We start from the raw sequence: 21,543 nt of genomic DNA, 5'->3' as shown, positions 1-21,543 counted from the left end.
CCAATAGCACTTTCTCTTCCAATTTGGGCTACAACTTAACTTTATGTTGGCAGAAGGACACTCAGTAACGCTTTGTAAAATGCCTTCTAATATCCATAACCGCTTCTGGTTAGTCACTGACAGCCGCGGTTAGCCGAGGCCCCTTCTCTCGCTCCCAAACACGAGGAAATCTCATTTCCTCCAAGAGCGTAAATGAACTCGATCCTAACACTATTTCTCTACCCAGGCCTGCCTGGTGCCCGCAGAAATGGACACACAACACATATGCCGTCCTAAGATGACACAACATCCCCACTGCTGCAAAGGACGGAAGATAAACACCCGTGCGCCAGAGGCCCCCCCCCACCCCGGCACACAAAACACGCGAACTTCGGGCGGAAAAGCAAGGCGCAGGCGCACTGGCACACTGTTACCCGATTTGCCCACTGCCCCCTCCAGGTCTCCGCAATTTCACTTCCCTCCTTTGCACATCTACTTCCGGGGTATTGTAAGCTCAGCCCCTCCTCAGCTCTTACCCTCCTCTGCCCGAGGAGGGGGGGAGTCGAGGGGGTGGGGAAGAGTTCGTTGTTTGTTTACACGATGTGAGCGGAAAAGAGACCAATAAAGTTTATTCTGGAAACAAAAGGAAAAAAAACAGGGTGACAGAGAAAGGAGACGGGGGCGGGGGCGTGTGGCGGGGGCTAGAGAGGAGAGGGAGCTAGAAGGAGAAAGCGGCAGTTCCGGTGCCGCCGCTGCGGCCGCTGAGGTCTAGGGCTGCTGCTGCCGCGGCCGCTGGGGCTGGGGCCGCCGGCGAGGCAGGGCTCGGGCCCGGCCGGGCAGCTCCGGAGCGGCGGGGGAGAGGGGCCGGGAGGCGGGGGCCGAGCCGCCCGCTCTCCTCTCCCTCGGCGCCGCCGCCGCCGCCGCCGCCGCCCGCGGGGCTGGGACCCGATGCGGTTAGAGCCGCGGAGCCTGGAGGAGCCCCGAGCGTGAGTACAGCGCGGAATGGCTGGGAGCGGGCGCGGCTGGGATGGGAACGGGGTGGGTGTGGGGGCCTCTCCGGCGCGCCCGTCGTATTGGGCGGGGGCTACCCACGGGTCGTCTCTCAGCGTCGGCCCGCGGCGGAGTTCGCCAGCGATCGCCGCTCCCTCTTCCCCGCCTGCCGCTGGCCTCACCCAGATGCAGAGGCGAGGGCTCGCGGCTTACTCTCCTTTCCACCCTGGCCGCCGCCTCGCTCCTCGTTTCCTTCCTTTCTCATTTTTGGGGATGGGCGGCTGGAATCTGAGGAAGCGCACCCAAGGGCCGCCGCCCCGGTCGCGGTAGCTCGGTCCCCCGCACCCTTGCACGCCCACCCGGCCCGCGGGTGGCCGGGCTGCCGCGAGCAGCGCGGCGTGAGGGATCTTGGCGGAGCCGCGAGCTGCTCCAGAGGGGCTGCTGTCATGCCCCAGGACTCCGGCCCCGCCAGCCGGGCGACCCTGTGTTTGCCTCACGCTGAGTTTAAATCGCCCGGCTGGGGCTGGGAAGGAAAACCGCTCCCCCCACCCCGCAGTTCTCCTCCCACCCTTCCTCCCGAGGTTGTTTTTTTCCCCCCTTTTAACCAAGACAATCAAACGTATTGGATCTTTCATTCATAGACCTGAGACACTGTCTCGTGATTTGTGTCTTTACTAAGTCTATTATGCGATGTCTGCTTCATAGCTCCTAAGTGGTTCAGAAAGGTAGGGTACGCCCAGGATTGGGCTATGTAAACACCAGACGTTCCGCCAGTGTTTTGACCGCGGCTTGAGGGGTTTATTTTAGGATGCTAAAGGAATAGTGGTGATGGTGGCTTGTTCCCAGAATTGGGGACCGAAAACTGTTTTCTTAGATGTCAATAACGGGGGAACTGTTTACATAGTTATATGAACGATAAGGGGAGCGCGACAAGAGAGGGCTTTGTAGAAAACAGCCTGCATATTCTTTAATGAATTAGAGTTGTGATTTCGTTTTTGAGAAGCTTCCTCATTCCAGCGACTTTGTGCACATGCGGGACATGGGTTTGTGAGATGATGTTTTGAATCCAGTTTGTGAGGCCTGGGAGAACCCCCAGAAAACTTGGGTAGATGAACTCCTGGTAACTCAAGTCGGGTGATTTCAATGGCCAACATTTGAACCACTGCGGGCAATATTGGTTGCATGTTTTCCTGCTTAGAAAATAGATTCTTCGGGTATTACAAATTTGCTTGTGTGCTGGATTGTGTGATGTTAAGACCTGGAAATACTTAAGTTAACCATGTTGCTAATTTAACTTGGATAGATCAGAACACTTTACGTCTTTATTAAGGAGCCCTCAGAGCAACTGCAAGTGTAAGAATTTGTTAATATGTCTGTGTTTTCAAGTTTTAAGATTTTTTAACTGAAGTATTGAATTCTGGTTGATAGCGTAGATCTCTAGCTAAACATCACATGGTATGGAAAATTTTAATTATCAGATTAACTGTTCTGCAGTGTCATCAACCAAAATTATCTGAAGAGGGCCCAGCAGGGGGTGTGTGTGTGGGTGTGTGTGTGTGTGTGTGTGTGTGTTGGTGTTTGTTTCGTTTTTTAAGTTTTCTCATCCTGTGTTTTGGGATAAAATTAAAATTTCATCCATAACTTTTTTCACAAGTTTCTTGTGCAGTTTTCATCATTGTAAAATGGAGTGGTTTTCTATTAAAATCACAAAATAGGTGATTATGATGTGATAGCACATCATAATAGTAATAGCTCCATGGGGGAAATAGCAAGACCGTAAATTAATATTAAGTTAATATTCTATCAACTATGAGTATAAAGTTTGAAAGGCATTTCTGTCAGTTTTACTTGAAGAATTCAAAATAAACCACACATGTAAATGCAGAATTGCTTTAATATATATAAAGTTTTTAAATTTTAAGTAAATTAGATATAACATGAAAGTGATATCACTGCATACAATACTGTACTTGAACTGAAAGATTACTTCATGAAAGTGTATATTCTCATGGGCTGGATATGTATAAAAGGGAGGCTAAAAGAACAAGTGACTGCCTGGCTCTGTGTATGGAACAGTCCTTCTGGAGGCAGAGCTTCCTTCCTGTGAGGATAAGATCCTCTCCATCCCAAAGAAGTATTCCTTTAAAAAAAAAACAAAAAAAAAACCACTAAATTTATAAATAAAATACTTGTATAATAAGGTAGATCATAATAATGTTTTTCCTAAGACAGTTTACTTTATGTGTAGCTTTCATGATTAGAGCCCTTTAGTGAACAAAGGAGTTTTAAACATTTGTTGTTACCATTAAAGGGCATTTGCTCTGTTGATCTGTTTATTTGAAAAGAGCTAACTTAATCCCATTTGATCTCTTTAGCAACTAGAATAGCATTAAAAGGATCAGTTCCCTATTTTATTTTTTTAATATCTTGAATTCCAAGGTAGGCATTATTCTTTAAATGAATGAAATGTATTCCTTAAGCATCATACAAGATTTCATCCTTGGTGAAAATATTTATGATCTTTAAAATTGTGCAATTTTGGCAGCATAAATCTTGGAATATTCTAGTTTCTATTTTATTAGCCCATTTATTAAGCTTTTTCTTAAGTGTTGTCTTGAATTACAGCAGTCCTGTAGGCAGGCAGTATCACTATCTTTGAGAAGTGACATTTTAATCTAAGGTCATACAGGTGTCAGGTGACAGATTCATTGACAAAACCAATGTTTTCTGACTGCTTTCACTATATCAGACTATCTCTAACTTGCTTCTTCCTGCTTTCTGATAGACAAACTAAGGCCCAGAAAAGTTAATTACTTAAGACCACCTTTTTCATGATTTCCAGTAATAAGCATATTTTTTAATTCCTTATATAGCTTTAAAAGTGGTTTTCAATCTTGGCTATACGTTAGAATCTTCTAGTTAGCTTTTTTAAACTACCAGTGCCAGGGCCTCATTCCCAGAGATTCTGATTTAATTGGTTTGAAATGGAGCCTAGACATCTGTGGTTTGTTTGTTTGTTTTAAAGTTCCCCAGGTAATTCTAATATACAAAATTGTAAAGCCCTTGTTTCCAAGGACCTGTATGATTTGGTCCTTGCTTGTCTTTCTAGGTTAATTTCTCCTCCCACAGCTTCGTTGACCTTTCCCTGCTTTCATGTGCAAATACTCTTCCTGAAATATTCGCGCACTCCATACCTCTGCCTTAACTAGCTGATTCCTACTCATCTTTCATACCTTCTCCTCCTAAAAGTCTAGTCTGGGTTAGGTATCCCTGCCTCCTGTTCCCATAGCATCTTGTATTCCTACTGTCATAGCATTGACTCACTGCATTATAATTGACTGTTTATTTGTATCCTCCACCAGGATATAAATTCTATGTGAAGGATAGGGAATTTTTCTATTTTATATACAGTTGTATTCTTATTGCCAAGCACAGTAGCCAGCAGATAATAGGCACTTATTAACTGAATAAATATATTGGCAACAGATTTTTTACAACATGTAATAATTTATGAACACCAATTAAGTTTTTACTTCTGCTAAATACATTTAATATCTTTGGTCACTAAAAGTGTCTATCCCTGAACTTGCCACACGTATAATTTCGTTTAGAGACAGTTGAGACGTTATAAATTATACATGAATTACATCAAGTGTGACTCAACCCCAAACACATACAAACAAAAATAAGGATCATTATTATGCACAGAACTGCCCAGGAAATCAGGAGACTTGAATTCAAATCCATTTCACTACAAGCATTATGTCCTTGGGCAAGTCTCAGTCTTTTGGGGCTTCTGTTTCCTCATCTGTAACACAGAGAGATTGTACTGGGTGCTCTACATGGTACTCAGTGATCTGGCCTTAAAGTCTTATGAGTACCAAAAAACTAAAAATAATTGGTTTTGGAATCTGAAGCTCCTTGGTTTAATACCTGGCTCTTAGAGTTACTGTCAGGATTACTTTAGACAGATTTCCTAATCTGCATAATAGGAGTAATTACTATTCAGTAGAGTTGTTGTTGAATTAAATGAGATAATATACATCTAAAAGAGTTTTTGTCCTGTGTTAGGTACTTAATAAATTTTCATTTCCTTTCCCCTTAGGAGGTGTTAGATCTCATGAGTGGACTTAGATAACAGAAAGACATAGTTTATGTATTAAATCCTGTTTTCCACTTTGCTGAGTGCTAGCATTACAGATGTGACTAGGGACCAAAACAACTGTGGCTTTTAGTTTCATTTTCTCAGAACCCCATTAGACTGTCAAATACCCACGTGTTAGCTTGGGAAATAATTGTGCTTAGAAATTTCAATCATGACAGGATATCAAATGCTAAACTATCAATACATCTATAATTTGAAGGAGGAGAGAGTCTGGTGACCTTATACCACCTACAAAGATAAGTGAAATCAGACTTGACCGCTCCAAAAGAAGGGGACAAATTAAAACTAAGGGTGATCTATAAAAAGAAGACCCAGCAATTTTGGTGAAGTCTCTGTTCACCAAAGCTTAAAACTCAGGAATCATTATTTGGTAATTTCTAGGAGATATAGGAAATACACCTCTGGTCAGGGCCAATTCCAGAAGATAAGATTGTTCTTGATGTCACAGTAGCAATTTCAAATATCAACAGACTGAAATTGTTTATTTGGGAGCCATGTTTTTTATATAGTTATCTTAGGATTTATTTGGTAATAGAGAGCAACCTTACAGTGTACTAATATCTCTTTGCTAAAGTTTTTTGATACCGATCGTATTTTTATATAAATCGAATTGGCATGCCTGAGTTTTCCCTTAAGTTTATGTTTAAAGTGAATTTTATTACCATTTTGGAGAAAAATTCTATAATAAAAACTGAAAACTGTGGGGAGAAGAAACTGAAGTGTTAGGGCATAAAGAAATTTGAAGCAACACATAGTGAATGAAGTCTGAGCATTCAACTTGAAGGCTTGAGATTTCCATCATTCAAAAAAGGTTATTAGACCTTAGATATACCAGTAATGTTGTATAGCTATATATCTTATTCACATTTAACCCTTTTTCTATGAACTGATTGACTGATCCTGGTTAAGGAATTTTTAGGTGTTTCTTCTCCCTGTCCCCAAATACATAGTTTGGGGAGTTTAAAGTTAAAATGTTCCACTAAAGAATTTGTAATAAATGTGGTACCTTAGAGCTTTTTCAAGTTTAATATTTATTAAGGTGAAGCTGTTCTTAGGGTGGATTATAGAGCTCTGATCTAGAGGACTAATGGACTGAATTCCAGCCACAAACTGCTGCTTTATATATGTGTATGGGGGAGAGGAGGCAGATTATATCAAGTTTTTGCCTCTTTTTCTGCATTGAGATGATAGGAACTCTAATATGTTGCTTGCTAAGTAACTCATGTAATTAATGAGATAATTTAAATGATCCCTAAAATTACATAAAATTATTAAGGAAGAATGTATACATACTAATCATTATTTTAAGTTTACATCTAATACAAGAATAACACCTTTCATATTTAGCCCAACAATTAAATACTCATTTTTTCTGTAGTATTCTAGTAGTTACCTTGATAATTTATCTAAATTGCTAGATTAAGTTTTAGTAACCTTTAGCATATAATTGCAGTTGTTACAAAGGAGTCTTTGTATCAAAGCCAGCATTGCCATTTGAAATAAAGGTGGGATTTAAAAATGTAGTAAGAATTTTTACAGACCATACCTATCTGGTACACATCATATTTTAAATATTTGTGTAAAAAAAGTCAAGTGTTTTGATTTGAAAAAAGCTGTACCAGGATAGAATCATCCTACTCTGATCTTAATTCTCTTGCCAAACTGAATACTAACTCAGGAGTTAGTAAGACTCAATGGAGAGGTGCATCGTACAAACTTCCCATAGAGAGGGGCACCCGGGTGGCTCAGCCAGTTAAGCGCCCAACTTCAGCTCAGGTCATGATCTCAGTTTGTGAGTTCAGGCCCTGAGTCAGGCTTTGTACTGATTGCTTAGAGCCTGGAGCCTGTTTCAGGTTCTGTGTCTCCCTCTCTACCCCTGGCCTGCTCACACTTTGTCTCTCTCTCTCTCAAAAATAAACAAACATTAAAAAAAAAAACCAGCACTATAGAAATTTGAAACAATATGATAAAGATATTTTTAAGCATAAATTTTTTGACAGGATGTTCATTCCTATTATCTTCGGCACTTAGCATAGTGCCTGGATATAACTAGCCACTAAGCATTGATATTTTCACAGTAGAATCATAATTGAGAATCAAAATAATTTTCTTTTATCAGTTTGTAACTACATACTTCAAACTATCTAAAACTAGGTAAATTGCTCTGTGCCAGTCTTAGTTGATCATTTATTGAGTATAGGTTTGAAGTATATCAGAAACACTTTTCTGTAAGTTGCTAAGTAGTTGCAGATTTCTATTGCTATTTAGAGATAATTTTAACAAAGATTGATAGGTTAAGGAGAGGCTGTGTGTTATGGTGAAAAGAACATTGGATCAAGAATCTAAAATCTAGACTCTGTATTGAACTGTTAACTGGCTGTTTGGTTTTAGAGCTTGACCTTTCAACAATTGTTTCTTTTACCCACAAGACATCTAATGTTCTTTGCTATTCCAAAATTCTGGGATATTGCTAGTATTTTAAAGTCTATTTCTGATTTCAGGGAAGAGTAAGTAAGCCACTCCCTCGAGGGAGGATAGTCCATGTCTGTTGTATTTTCAGAAGCTAAAATCTTTTTGTCTGCTTGCTTATAAATTTGCACATATTTGAAGGCTCTTGTGTGAAATTCTGTGGCATAGACAAGCTGCCATCAGAAAAAGAATGGACTGGAAAGATTTTTTTTCTTTCTGAAACCATCAGGGATTTTGTAGAATCAGACTTACTGTAGGAGTGGCCGTTTTGGTTACTGGCATTGAGAGCAGTTAAATGACTGATAGGCATTGAGAGTAGGTCATCTATTGCACACCAGGTGACAGAGTTATGAAGGCCAGCAAACCTGTCACAGCACCCTTAATACCACTGATCACCATCCCTACTTGTTAAAGACTTCTAGGAAGGTATGTTCCACAATTTCCTTTGATGACCTGTCCCACTAAATGTTCTTCAGAAAATGTGTTCTAATCTTAGGACTGTAAATCAAGAGGCATAGTAAGCCTTTTTTCTAGATATATCCTTTTTGTGCAAATATAAGCCTTTTTGTGCAAATATAAGGAAAGATGACAAAAATAATTGTCCTTGATTGGAAAGCATTGGTATCTATGCCACTGATTTGTTTCTATAAACGTTCAAATTACTCACCTTCAGGGTTTGAATATTTTGTAGCCAACAAACTGTTCAAATTATGAGATGTTATTTGGAGTATGTACTCATTTTTCAACAAGCTAAGCACATTTCTGTACCTTATTTTTCTTTGAGAGATTGTACTTTTTCAAGTACTTTTTTGATGGACTTATTACAGGTCTAGACCTGAAAGTACTATTGTTGCATTTTGAAACAATTGACTGCCTTTAGCTTAAAAAGTGAGTGAAGTGTGTGTGTGTGTGTTTTCCTTAGGAGTCTGAGGAGGTTAACTTCTTGGCAAGTGCAAAAACCTTGAAGTTTTTCGCCAGCTAAGCTATTCTGTGAATAATATAGGTCTGTAGGGTACGTCATCAAATATAGAGCACTATATTTGATGGGAAAAATTGTGGGGGAAAAGATTGAAACTAGAACTACTAAAGTCCAATCTGAAATCAAACCACACATGACAGGAAAGAAAGGAAAAACTGTGTGATACTGTCATTTTTTTATTTATAAATATTAATAGTAACATCATTAAAAAAATTTTTTTTAATGTTTATTTTTGAGAGAGAGAGAGAGAGACAGAGCGTGAGCAGGGGAGGGGCAAAGAGAGAGGGAGACACAGAATCCGAAGCAGGCTCCAGGCTCTGAGCTCTCAGCACAGAACCTGACACAGGGTCCAAACCTGTGAACCGTGAGATCATGACCTGAGCCAAAGTTGGACGCTTAACCAACTGAGCCACCCAGGCACCCAATAGTAACATCACTTTAAAGTTATTTTCTATATGAAGATTTCCTTAAAATCTAATGGCTATTATTAGTTGCATTTGAGACCCCGAAAGGCAGCTTCTTAAAGTATTTATGAAAGATACTTGTATTCTTTTTTTTTTTTATGTTTGTTTATGTTTGAGAGAGAGAGAGAGAGGGAAACACAAAATGCGAGTGGGGGAGGGGCAGAGAGAGAAGGAGGCACCAAATCCAAAGCAGGCACCAGGCTCTGAGCTGTCAGCACAGAGCCCGACACAGGGCTCGAACTCATGGACCAGGAGATCAGGACCTGAGCCGAAGTCCGATGCTCAACTAACTGGCCCACCGAGGCACCCCTGTATTCTTTTTCTCTAACTATATAGCAGTTGTAAAAGTTGAACAGGACTTTTCCAAAGCAGCTTCTGTACTTGTCTTGATAATTATAATGGTAGCAACACTCAAAGCAGTCTGGAATATTAGTAATTTTATAGTGTGGAGATTGGTTGTTCATTTTCTGTTCACTAGAAACGACCAACTTTCAAGTTTCTTAATGATATTATGGGACTCCAGATTTCCTCAAATTCAGTTTCACTAATTCTGTACAATAAAAGGTAGTAATTTTTACAGCCATGTAATAATGTTCATGGACACTATTATTGTATAGTTAAATGTATCTACTAATGTACGATGACTAAAACAGTTAAATGTATCATGCTGTGGTCTTTTTGTTGAGTATAAATATTAAGCATGTAAATTAGTACATTTCTCCTGCAAATAATTTTTTTCCCCAATCAAAATGAAGGTAAGTAATTTGACAGTAGGAATATTTGAAGGCAGGACAGTCTTCGAATATTCACAAAATACAGTTACTGTACGTAGGCTTCTTTAGTTTTCTTTTCTTTCTCCAAAATATACGTCATAATGGTTAAGAGCATGTGCTCTGGAGCCAGACTATGGAGATTAGTAGTTTTTTTTAGCTTAAAGCAAGTTATTTACCCTGTCTGGGTTAAATATTCTCTGGGTTATTAACACATATTTCCGTGTTTGTAAAAGAGGGATGATAACAATACCTACATCATAACATTGTAGTGAGGATTAAATGACTAATACAGTTAAGTTTTTTGACAGTGCCTAGTTGGTAGTAAACACTCGACAAATATTTGTAAACTCCTTGAGAGCACAAACTGTGTCCTATTCATCAGTTTATTTGGGGGCGTTAACATTATGTAGTGAATTGAATTTTGTCCATTCTGAGGATTTACTAATGGATCCAGTCTCTAGAGAGTGAACAGTAAGGCTGCCTTCTAACAAGTTTCTTGATTACTAAGCAGTAATGTTCTTTTTGTTCTATTACAACTTAAAATTTCATTCTAACTCTAGGAATCTGAATTGTGTTTCACACCTACTCCTAAGAGAAGTTAGCACATGGAGATTTAGCTTGGTGGGAATGAGGTATTGATGGACAGAAGATACTAAGAAATGGATGTACATATTTCACATCTAGTCTGATGTTCCCATGGATTGATTTTTCCCTGTCAATTCCTGGAATCTCAAAATCCCTGACAGATATCTTTAATAGCATTCAATAGCCATTGAAGTAGCACTTGTTTCATGCTACCCGTCATTTCCTTTCCTTGTCCTCCCTCATGCACTGAAGTCTGTAGTTGTGTCCTATTGTCATATAGTCCCTATGTTACAAGACTTTTATAGAATTCTCATGTCATGTTGGAAGCTGCTTATATTTCACTTACCCATGATACTTGTTATGAAGTCTTTATTAAATACAGTATTTACTCTTTTTAGATATCATTTTGTTTGTTACCTGGTTTGTACTCATTGGACATTGTATAAACCTTACAAGTCATGTGTGTGAAAATAAGGAAAACAACCATGTGTTTTGATTTTAACATGAGTTCAGTCTCTAATTCTTTGCCTTTAATTACTAAGTTACCTACCTGGCATCATTGATACAAGTTTTTGTGGCATCATTGTATTGACATTTTACATAAATGAGAATATTAGTTCATATTTAAGTTTTTGGTAAAGATACGTGTTTATGTTTTCTCACCTCTCAACTTTTAGCAATTTAGACTGCTCTTGATGGTCACACACCATAACTTATTCTTCTCAAGTTGATGATCCTATTGTCTCTATTTCTCATTCACCAGGTTGATAGTAAACAATAAAGTCCATGTACTTTTTAAAACTACATGAATTGTTATAATTAATTTATATGGAGATTGCTTTACAAAGGATCTATAATTTTGGCACAGTTATTCAAAGTTTTTCATTGTTACTTTTAAAGAATTACTAAGCATACTTTCAGACATTTTTTATATGTGTAAAACTATATATAGAATTTCGTCTCTTCTAGGGGGTGGTATGCATAATGAAAAAAAACAAACCAAAAACAAAACAAAACATGACCGTGGACTGCCCTAGTACTAACCAAGCGTTCATTGCCATACTGTGTCATTGTGATTAACCTAGGAATTAAAGTTAAGAATTAACTACTTATTTTGCTGAAGGAAACTCAGCCATGTTATTCAGAATTTATTTTATGAAAACTCTGAGTAGGTTTCTGTTAACACTTTCACCTAGGGAAATGGGAAAAAGTAAAAGACAGGACATATATAAATAAGGTAACATATCTCCATGTTACTCTCACCTCCTTATGAAATATTTATTCCCTTTGTACAAACACCCACTTTTTGAATGATCTGTGTGGAGAGGTGGAACTTCCCCTAGAGTCTTAGAAGAGAAGAGTGTACCCTGAGCTGCCATGTGCCCATCTTTCTAGCTGTCCAGAAGATGAGGGCTGAAAAGAGATGCTCTCTCTCACATTGGGGGAGAATAAAGGGTTGATGCACTGAAATGGGACATTTGCTTATAATTCTAGATCAGAACCAGAATATCTAACCTGCCTTTCAACCACATGACACTGAACAAGCCACTTAGGTTTTGTGAGCCTGAAAAGTTGTCACTAGATGGCTAGTGACTGAAAGAGATGTTTCCAGGGTGCTGTATTCCAGAAATGAGCCTGTGCAAACTTTATGAATGTAGAACTCAAATAGCTATGAATAAAATAGAAATAAAAATAATTAAGTATGTTAAGTCTTTTATGATTATCAAATATCTAAGAATGCAAAGATGGGTAAATATGAAATTTTATAATATGTAGGTCAATAGATCTGATAAGGAAAGTAAACATATCGGTAAACATGGAAAAGAAAATAATAATTTCCTTTTGTCCCTTTAAAAGCCAGAAATAAAGAGAAGTTTCCTTAACAAACATATCAAACTAAAAGCTAAAGTAAAAATTGATAGTGAAATACTAGAGAAGCAATGAGTGTTTAAAACTCAGAAACCTGTTATCACTACATTATTATATAATATTCCTCTGGATGTTCTGACCAATATAATAAGAAATGAATTAGAATGAAAAGTAGTAAATACTGGAAAAAAAAAAAAAAAGCTCTACAATCCCATTTTTGGGTGGTATGATTGCATTCCTGGGAAAACCAAGAGTCACCTGAGAAGTTATTAGAACTTATTAATAGGAAGGTAGAGTAACTAGATTTAAGAAAATACTTTAAACTCAGTAGTTTTCCTTTATAATAGCAGTAATTGTTTAGAAAATATGGTAGAAAAAGTCGCCTATAGCAAGGACAGAAAATATAAAATTATGTTAATAAGAAATGTGTGAGCCCCTGTGGAGAAACCTGAAAATTACTGGAATACGCGCAGGGTGGGGGGTTGGGGGTTGCAGGGAGAAAAACATCATGTGCCTGAATGGGAAGTCCCAACTATTAACAAATATCCGTTTTTCTCAAGTTAACTTAGAGGTTGAGGTTTAGCATAATTCTGATTTTTTTTAATGTGTTTGAGAAATTAACAAGATAATTCTTAGTTTTGTCCAAGAAACTAGAGGTAAAAATGAGATAACTTAGGTCAAAAACCAAGAACAGTGCCAGAGAGCTAATAACCCTGTAGCCCTATCAGATATCAAAGCACGCTGTAAAACTATAATAAATAAAAGAGTAGGGTACTGGCATAGCACTGATAGTAAAGTTGGTGAAAGTGAATTGAGATCCCAGAAATATATATTCTAAATATAATAAAAGAATCATCAGAAATCAGCAGAAAAAGGAAGACATTCAGTGCATGTTTTTGAGAGTGGTAAATAGTATTCAAAATAAATTTGAATCTTTATGTCATCTTATATACCAAAATAAATTCAAGGTAAATTGAAGAGTTAGATGAAAAAGAGTAAATATCCTTATGCTAGTTTCATTTAAGAAAGATATTTTATGTGGGGGCACCTGGGTGATTCCGTTAGTTAAGCATCTGACTTCATCTGGGGTCATGATCTCCCAGTCATGAGCCCAGTGTCAAACTCTCTGCTGTCAGCACAAGAGCCTGCTTCAGATCCTCTGTCTCCTCTCCCTCCCTCTCCGCCCCTCTTCCTACTCTCCCCCTCACCTCAAAAATACATAAAACATTTTTTAAAAATTAAAAAAAAAATTTATGTGAATGGGGAAATACCTTCCAGACTTTAAAGAACTGGAAGGACTCATGAAGGGAAAATTTATTACATTGACTCAGAACATTGCCATTTATTTTGTCCTTTTCTCCCACCTCCCTCCCCCCAATACAAATGAATAAATTAAAGATGTGCAAACTGGGATTAGAAATTTGTGGGGCGCCTGGGTGGCGCAGTCGGTTAAGCGTCCGACTTCAGCCAGGTCACGATCTCGCGGTCCGTGGGTTTGAGCCCCGCGTCGGGCTCTGGGCTGATGGCTCGGAGCCTGGAGCCTGTTTCCGATTCTGTGTCTCCCTCTCTCTCTGCCCCTCCCCCGTTCATGCTCTGTCTCTCTCTGTCCCAAAAATAAATTAAAAAAAAAAAAAAAAAAAAAAAAGAAATTTGCAAATATGTAGCAGACAGAGGTTTATCTCTATTTGTTTATGTGGATCAGATCATTTTATTGGGGCTCCAGGGAAGGGTTGAACGGCTGGGAGACCAATAAGATCCAACATCCTTGGCCTGGCCAGGATCTCTCCAACTTCACAGTTGCAGAAAGCCAAATGTTTACCTTTAATTTTAAGGTGTTCCTACAAATGCTTTCAAAAGCACCAAGTTCAATGTACATGAATGAGCAAAGAACTTGAGAAAACAGGTTCATTTACTAAAGTGAAAATAAAAGCAAATGGGAAGATGTTTCTCCTTGACAGATGATCAAAGAAGTGAAACTTTTAAGTTGCAGTGATATATTTTTACTTTTTGAGTTACCAGGAAATTTTTCTAATGGTTTTGTTGCTGGTGAATATGCCATGAAATGTGCTTGTTCGTATATTTCTTTTGGCAGTCTAAATTGATTGAACACTTTTGGAAAAAAACAAGTCAGCAATTTTTGTGCCTTTAAAATTAACATACCTTTTGATCCCATAATTTCATTTTTGCAGCATTATATATAATAATGGAAATTTTTTAATTTTATTTTTTATTTTTAAAATTTATATCCAAATTAGTATATAGTGAAGCAATGATTTCAGGAGTAGATTCCATAATACCCTTACCCATTTAGCCCATCCCCCCTCCCACAACCCCCCCCCCGTAACCCTCTGTTCTCCATGAGTCTCTTCTGTTTTGTCCCCCTCCCTGTTTTTATATTATTTTTGTTTCCCTTCCCTTATGTTCATCTGTTTTGTCTCTAAAGTCCTCATATGAGTGTAGTCCTATGATTTTTGTCTTTCTCTGATTGACTGATTTCATTTAGCATAATACCCTTTAGTTCCATCCATGTTGTTGCAAATGACAAGATTTCATTCTTTTTGATTGCTGAGTAATACTCCATTGTATATATATGCAACATCTTCTTTATCCATTCATCCATCAATGGACATTTAGACTCTTTCCATACTTTGGCTATTGTTGATAGTGCTGCTATAAACATGGGGGTGCATGTGTCCCTTCGAAACAGCACACCTGTATCCTGTGGATAAATGCCTAGTAGTGCAATTGCTGGGTCGTAGGGTAGTTCTGTTTTTAGTTTTTTGAGGAAGCTCCATACTGTTTTCCAGAGTGGCTGCACCAGTCTGCATTGCCACCAACAATGCAAAAGAGATCGTTTCTCTCCGCATCCTCACCAACATCTGTTGTTGCCTGAGTTGTTAATGTTAGCCATTCTGACAGGTGTAAGGTGGTATCTCATTGTGGTTTTGATTTGTATTTCCCTGATGATGAGTGATGTTGAGCATTTTTTCATGTGTCGGTTGGCCATCTGGATGTCGTCTTTGGAGAAGTGTCTATTGATGTCTTTTGCCCATTTCTTCACTGGATTATTTGTTTTTTGGGCGTTGAGTTTGAGAAGTTCTTTAAAGATTCTGGATACTAACGCTTTATCTGATATGTCGTATACAAGTATCTTCTCTCATTCTGTCGGTTGCCTTTTAGTTTTGCTGGTTGTTTGCTGTGCAGAAGCTTTTTATTTTGATGAGGTCCCAGTAGTTCATTTTTGCTTTTGTTTCCCTTGCCTCCAGAGACGTGTTGAGTAAGAAGTTGCTGCGGCCAAGATCAAAGAGGTTTTTGCCTGCTTTCTCCTCGAGGATTTTGATGGCTTCCTGTCTTACATTGAGGTCATTCATCCATTTTGAGTTTATTTTTGTGTCTGGTGTAAGAAAGTGATCCAGGTTCATTATTCTGCATGTCGCTGTCCAGTTTTCCCAGCACCACTTGCTGAAGAGACTGTCTTTATTCCATTGGATATTCTTTCCCTCTTTGTCAAAGATTAGTTGGCCATACGTTTGTGGGTCCATTTCTGGGTTCTCTGTTCTGTTCCATTGATCTGAGTGTCTGTTCTTGTGCCAGTACCATACTGTCTTGATGATTACAGCTTTGTGGTATAGCTTGAAGTCTGGGATTGTGATGCCTCCTGCTTTGGTTTTCTTTTTCAAGATTGCTTTGGCTATTCGGGGTCTTTTCTGGTTCCATACAAATTTTAGGATGATTTGTTCTAGCTCTGTGAAGAATGCTGGTGTTACTTTGATAGGGATTGCATGGAATATGTAGATTGCTTTGGGTAGTATCGACATTTTAACAACATTTGTTCTTCCTATCCAGGAGCATGAAATCTTTTTCCATTTTTTTGTGTCTTCTTCAATTTGTTTCATAAGCTTTCTGTGGTTTTCAGTGTATAGATTTTTCACCTCTTTGGTTAGATTTATTCCTAGGTATTTTATGGTTTTTTATATAATAATGGAAATTTTAAAACAGCTTAAGTATTCAGTAAGTAAAAATATATTCAGTTATATCTTCCATAGAAATAGGTGGTCATAGATCACTATTGTGTATGAGAAATTTACAATAATTTGAGGAAATGTTTTTGAAGTGAAAAAAACAAGATAAAAATCATTATACTATATGAGCACAACTATATAAACCAAAAAAATAAACTAAAAAATATTCATAGAAAAAAAAACTCGTGAGTACATAAAAAATGGTAATAATGGTTGTCTCAGATGCATTTTTCACTGTTTTGTTTCCTCATTCATCTGTACACCATTGCATTTTAAGTAGGTACAAGGCAGAGTCCCAGATCTTAACAGACATTTCAGTCGGTTTTTAAGTGAATGAATTTCTATAATAAGCATGAGTTACTTTTACATTGAAAGAAATATGAATATAATCCACATCTAAGTTAAGAAAAGGAGAAGTGTGGGAAGTGCTCTAGAAAGGAACCTGATTAGTATCTTACACTCAGATTTCCAGTTTTCAAAATGTTTTCACAATTATATTTTATATGATCCTTTTCTGTTAATGACATCATTACTTGCTAAGCTAAGAATTTCTGTTAACCTTGACTTTATCAAACTCTCTGGCCCACCAAAATTCAATTAACCATCAAATCTTGGGTATTTCTTTCTTAGAAATGGCTTTTGATTTCATTGTCATTTTTTCTCATAGTCCCTGCCTTATTTTAGTTCTTTCCTGTATCACTAAAGTACCCCAACTAGTCTCTCCACTTTCACTTTCCACACTGCTGCCAGAATTATCAGACATGTAAATAACTAGCAGAATTTCATGAATGTGCTATAATAAATAGATTCTGTGGAAGAGAACAGGGGAGAGATTGACACTGCTTCCACACAGTTGCCAAAATATCACTCATCCTAAAATACAAAATTGATCTGCTTAAAGCTTAGTAGTTCCTTGTGGCCTACATTACTGCTTCTCAAGCTTTGGGTGTATAAGAATCACCAGGGGAACTTGTTACAATGTAAATTATCCCCCCTCCCAAAATGTAAATTACCCAGACTCCAGAAAATCTGATTCAGTGCATCTCTGGTCCTGGAACATGCATTTTTAACAAGACTTCCTATTCTTGGTCCTATACATGTGATCCCAGGACAGAATTTTGAGGAACAGTGACCTTGGAATAAAGTGCAATCTCATTAATTTACTATCAGTCTCACAATTCCGCACCAGCCCACTTTTCTGTATATAGTTTCTGTACTTTCCCACTGAACACCTTGCAGTCTAGCCATTGTGAGCTGCCTCTGCTCACCTAGGCCTTTCTGGACTCCTGTGCTCATCAAGCTCATCCTGTTTCTGCTGCTCAGAGCCCCTTTCGCTATGGCTGCTCCTACCCAATAACCTGTTGACCTGGCACACTACCTTGAGCTTCTATGTAAACTATGTAAAGTATTCCTGGACTCAGCTCTCCTAGACAGAGTCCGTCTCTCCCTCCTCTGTTTCCTATAGCCTCTTTATTACAGCACGCACACACTGTACTAAGTTTTGCTTACTTATTTACATATCTGTCTTCCTCAATAGATGATAAGCCTTTTGAAGTCAGGGATGTCATTTTATTTATCTTTTACTTCTAGCATAAGCCTGACCCATAATAATTGCTAAAATACATGTATGTCGTGTAATTAACAATCTAGTAAAGATGGGGGAGGAGTGATTAGTTCCACTTTTCAGTGAGAAAAATGAGGTCTTAAGTATTTGCTTAGTTACCCATCTTGGGAGTTTATAGACTTAAGATTTACACCCCCAAGATAACCTGGCTTCTCTTCTGGTTCTGGTCCTTACAGGAAAGGTAGACTGTCATAGTAAAATTACACACAAACACATCCCTTTTTAAAAAAATTTTTTTAATGTTTTTATTTATTTTTGAGACAGAGAGAGACGGAGCATGAGCAGGGGAGGGGGAGAGAGAAAGGGAGACACAGAATCCGAAGCAGGCTCCAGGCTCTGAGCTGTCAGCACAGAGCCCGACGCGGGGCTCGAACTCACAGACCGTGAGATCATGACCTGAGCCGAAGTCGGACACTCAACCGACTGAGCCACCCAGGCGCCCCAAACACATCCCTTTTTTAAGCATCCCCCTCCACTCACCTATCAGTGATCATGTTTGGGGCAGAAGATGTTGCAATAGGGGCTCCTGGGTGATCATTCAGTTAAGCGTCTGACTTTGGCTCAGGTCATGATCTCCTGGTTCCTGAGTTTGAGCCGTGTGTTGGGCTCTGTGTTGACAGGTCAGAGCCTGGGGTCTCCTTTGGGTTCCGAGTCTGCCTCACTCTGTACCCCTTCCCCACTCATGCTCTGTCTCTCTCTCCCTTTCTCTTTCTCTCTCCCTCTCAAAAATAAACAAAAAAGGATGTTTCAATAAACGTTTTTATCATACTCTTTATAAAATAAAACCTATCCCTCCAGATTAAGAACTGGTTACTGGATATTAAGCTCTTTGTCCCTGTTTCACATCCAACCCTGTATGCTCTACTTCATGATGCTTATTTGTATCCCTTGCAGAAACCATATTATAGTACCTGATGGGGTTTCCACAAATGCTGGTTTAATTAAATTCAGCTGACATTTATGTAGGTAACATTTTCTGCAACAACTAAGACAAAAAGTTATCTATTAAAAAAATTTAAAAAAAAAGTTATCTATATAAGTATTCAAGTAGGTTTCTGTCATATTTTTTTAAGTTTATTTATTTATTTTGAGAGAGAGAGAGGGAGGGAAGGAGGGAGGGGTTGGGGGCGGGGAGAGAGAGAGAGAGAGAAAGAGAGAATCCTAAGCAGGCTCTGCACTGTCAGCCCAGAGCCTGATGCAGGATTCGAACCCACAAACCACGAGATCATGACCTGAGCCGAAATTGAAAGATTAACTGAGCCACCCAGACACCTCTCCATCATATTTTTTAAAGCTCCATTTTCATAGTTTAAATGTGTTTAGCCTTGCTGTAGACTTCAGCCTTAAGGTGTTGATGGAAATCAACCACCAGCTGCAAGGTTCAGATGCAGTGTGCCATAGAATACACATAGCTATGGCTTCAACCAAATGTTAGCAATGAAATATTTAGTAGCAACTGTTCTTTTAAAAGAAACATTTTAGATAATTAGAGTCATCTTGTAATATCCTTATACCCAGCTGTCAGCTTTTTACTTTTTCTGCCAATATTTCTGGAACTGAAATCAAGAAAATGGAAATTAGGGTACCATACTTTGACATACACTAAACACTTGAAAAACTGTTATACCTTATAAAGATTTCCAAATAGAGTTCCTCAGTTTCTCAAGGATGTTTATAAAAGGCAAATACCTATAGTAACCCTCCCCAATATTAAGTTGAAATATATATGCATTGGTAAATAATAGGAGCATTAGAGAATTTGAAAAACTGCCTCTATAAATAGACACTGGTCTTGAAGATTATTAAAGTAAATTTGAGCATTTTAATTTCATTTTGAAATTTTGTTCTTTCTTAATTTTGTTACCATGTTTAATCAGCATCTCACTATCCTCCGATTCTCCGTTTCTTTAGCTTTTGCTATCTTTCTACTTTTAATATACTCAAATCTCCATTTTCTTTTTAAATTTACTTACTTATTTTGAGAGAGAGAAGAGCAGGGTAGGGACAGAAAGAGAAAGAGAGGAAATCCCAAGCAGGCTCCATGCTGTCAGCGCAGAGCCCAGTGTGGGGCTCGAACCCACAAACCGTGAGATCATGACCTGAGCCAAAATCAAGAGTTGGAAGTTTAACTGACTGAGCCACCCAGATGCCCCTGTCAAATGTCTATTTTGTATCATGTCAACTTTAAGTAATAGCCCTGATTCCCCACTATGTTAGACAATGATAATATTATTCTATTTTTCCTTTGAAGTCTTTTCCTACCCTTTCACCACATGTTATACAAATTTTACATTGTCAAGTAATGGTAACATTTACATTCTATTCTACAACCATACTTAACCCTGCTTATGTATTGTCTATAGGTATATTTTAATAGTTGAAACTAATGTTAGTTATATTAAAATGATTATGTAAAAATGTTTCATTCCACAACTAAGAATCCTAGGATTAGATTTCTTTATGTGTTCAGCGTCATGAGCCACACAAAGAATATTTTTAGCATTCCAGTCACATGGTTCCTCTTTTCATACACTGTATAAGTTTCTCAAAATTGTGCTGTTTTGCCTCATATTTTGAGCATAATTTTATTATATATTTTGAGTTTTTCCCCAAAGTTTCCAATTGCCTTTTTTTCTATTGTAAAAATAGTCATGTACATTCTTTATATACATGTCTTTAATACCACTAATAACTCCTCAATTTCCTCATCTGTTGCTTAGAGCCAGTTGTATTCTTTTTCCTAAATATTTTTTACTTGGGCCATACAGATTTCATCTTCTAGCTTGGGTTTATTTCTTCCTACAATTGATAAAACTTTATCCTAGGATTGCTTTTTCTTATTATTTATGTTGTTTGGCCACTGGGCCAGTTCCACCATTTCTAGTATAGGATATCTTCTTCTTTCTTGACTTCCATCTGTGGTTGGCTAGAATAATAAATCAGGTCCCTCAGAATTGATTCATGGAAGGAAAACCCATGGAAATACCTTTATTTTTTTTCTTTACACATGATAATTTGCTGAGCATAGAATTCCTGGTCAGTTGTTTTCCAACAGATTTTAATTACTGCAGAGTTTTTCACTTGTTATTTTTTTAATTCCAGTGCAGTTAACATCCAGTGTTTCACCTATATAATATTCACCACGGTTATTAATGAAAAGAATGTTTGTTGCCAGTCAGATAATTGTCCCTTTACATACTACCTATTACCTATTTTCCCCCCTGTGGAAGCTTTTAGGCTCTTATCTTTGTCTTTTATCATATAGTATGCAGGATTTTTTTTTTCCGTTTATTCTGCTCAGTTGTCTCTTTTAATCTAAACATGTAGGTCTCTCCAGCTCATATGTTTTTTATTTCTTTAATTTTCTTTCTCCATTTTTCTCTTATTTCTTCTGGAATAACAAGTATTTGGTTGTTGGACCTCTTTGATTCATCTTACATCTGTTTACCCCTTATTTTCAATACATTTCTTTTGCTCTGTGTTTTAGCAGTTTTTTTTTTAATTTTGAAAATCCAGTAGGTGAGATAGATCATTTAATCTGCATTTTATTATGAATAAAGATGAGTAATTATCTGATATTTTTGGCAACTTGCATTTCTTTCTCTGTGAACTCTCAGTTCATAT

The 21,543-nt window shown here is 38.0% G+C and overlaps 1 protein-coding gene across 1 annotated transcript in view; it reads left to right on the top strand.

The window, feature by feature from the left end:
- The first annotated feature begins 501 nt into the window (after positions 1–501).
- The window catches only part of PIK3CA (phosphatidylinositol-4,5-bisphosphate 3-kinase catalytic subunit alpha), an 84,242-nt gene continuing 63,200 nt past the window's right edge, over positions 502–21,543 (top strand). The window contains exon 1 of the mRNA XM_060639260.3: positions 502–965. The gene's annotated coding sequence lies outside the window, so the exon portion shown is untranslated. The remainder of the gene's footprint in view (positions 966–21,543) is intronic.

This window comes from Panthera onca, chromosome C2 (genome assembly GCF_046562875.1).
Source record: "Panthera onca isolate mPanOnc1 chromosome C2, mPanOnc1 haplotype 2, whole genome shotgun sequence".
NCBI classification, from domain to species: Eukaryota; Metazoa; Chordata; class Mammalia; order Carnivora; family Felidae; genus Panthera; species Panthera onca.
This window is presented reverse-complemented; position numbering and strand designations above follow the sequence as displayed.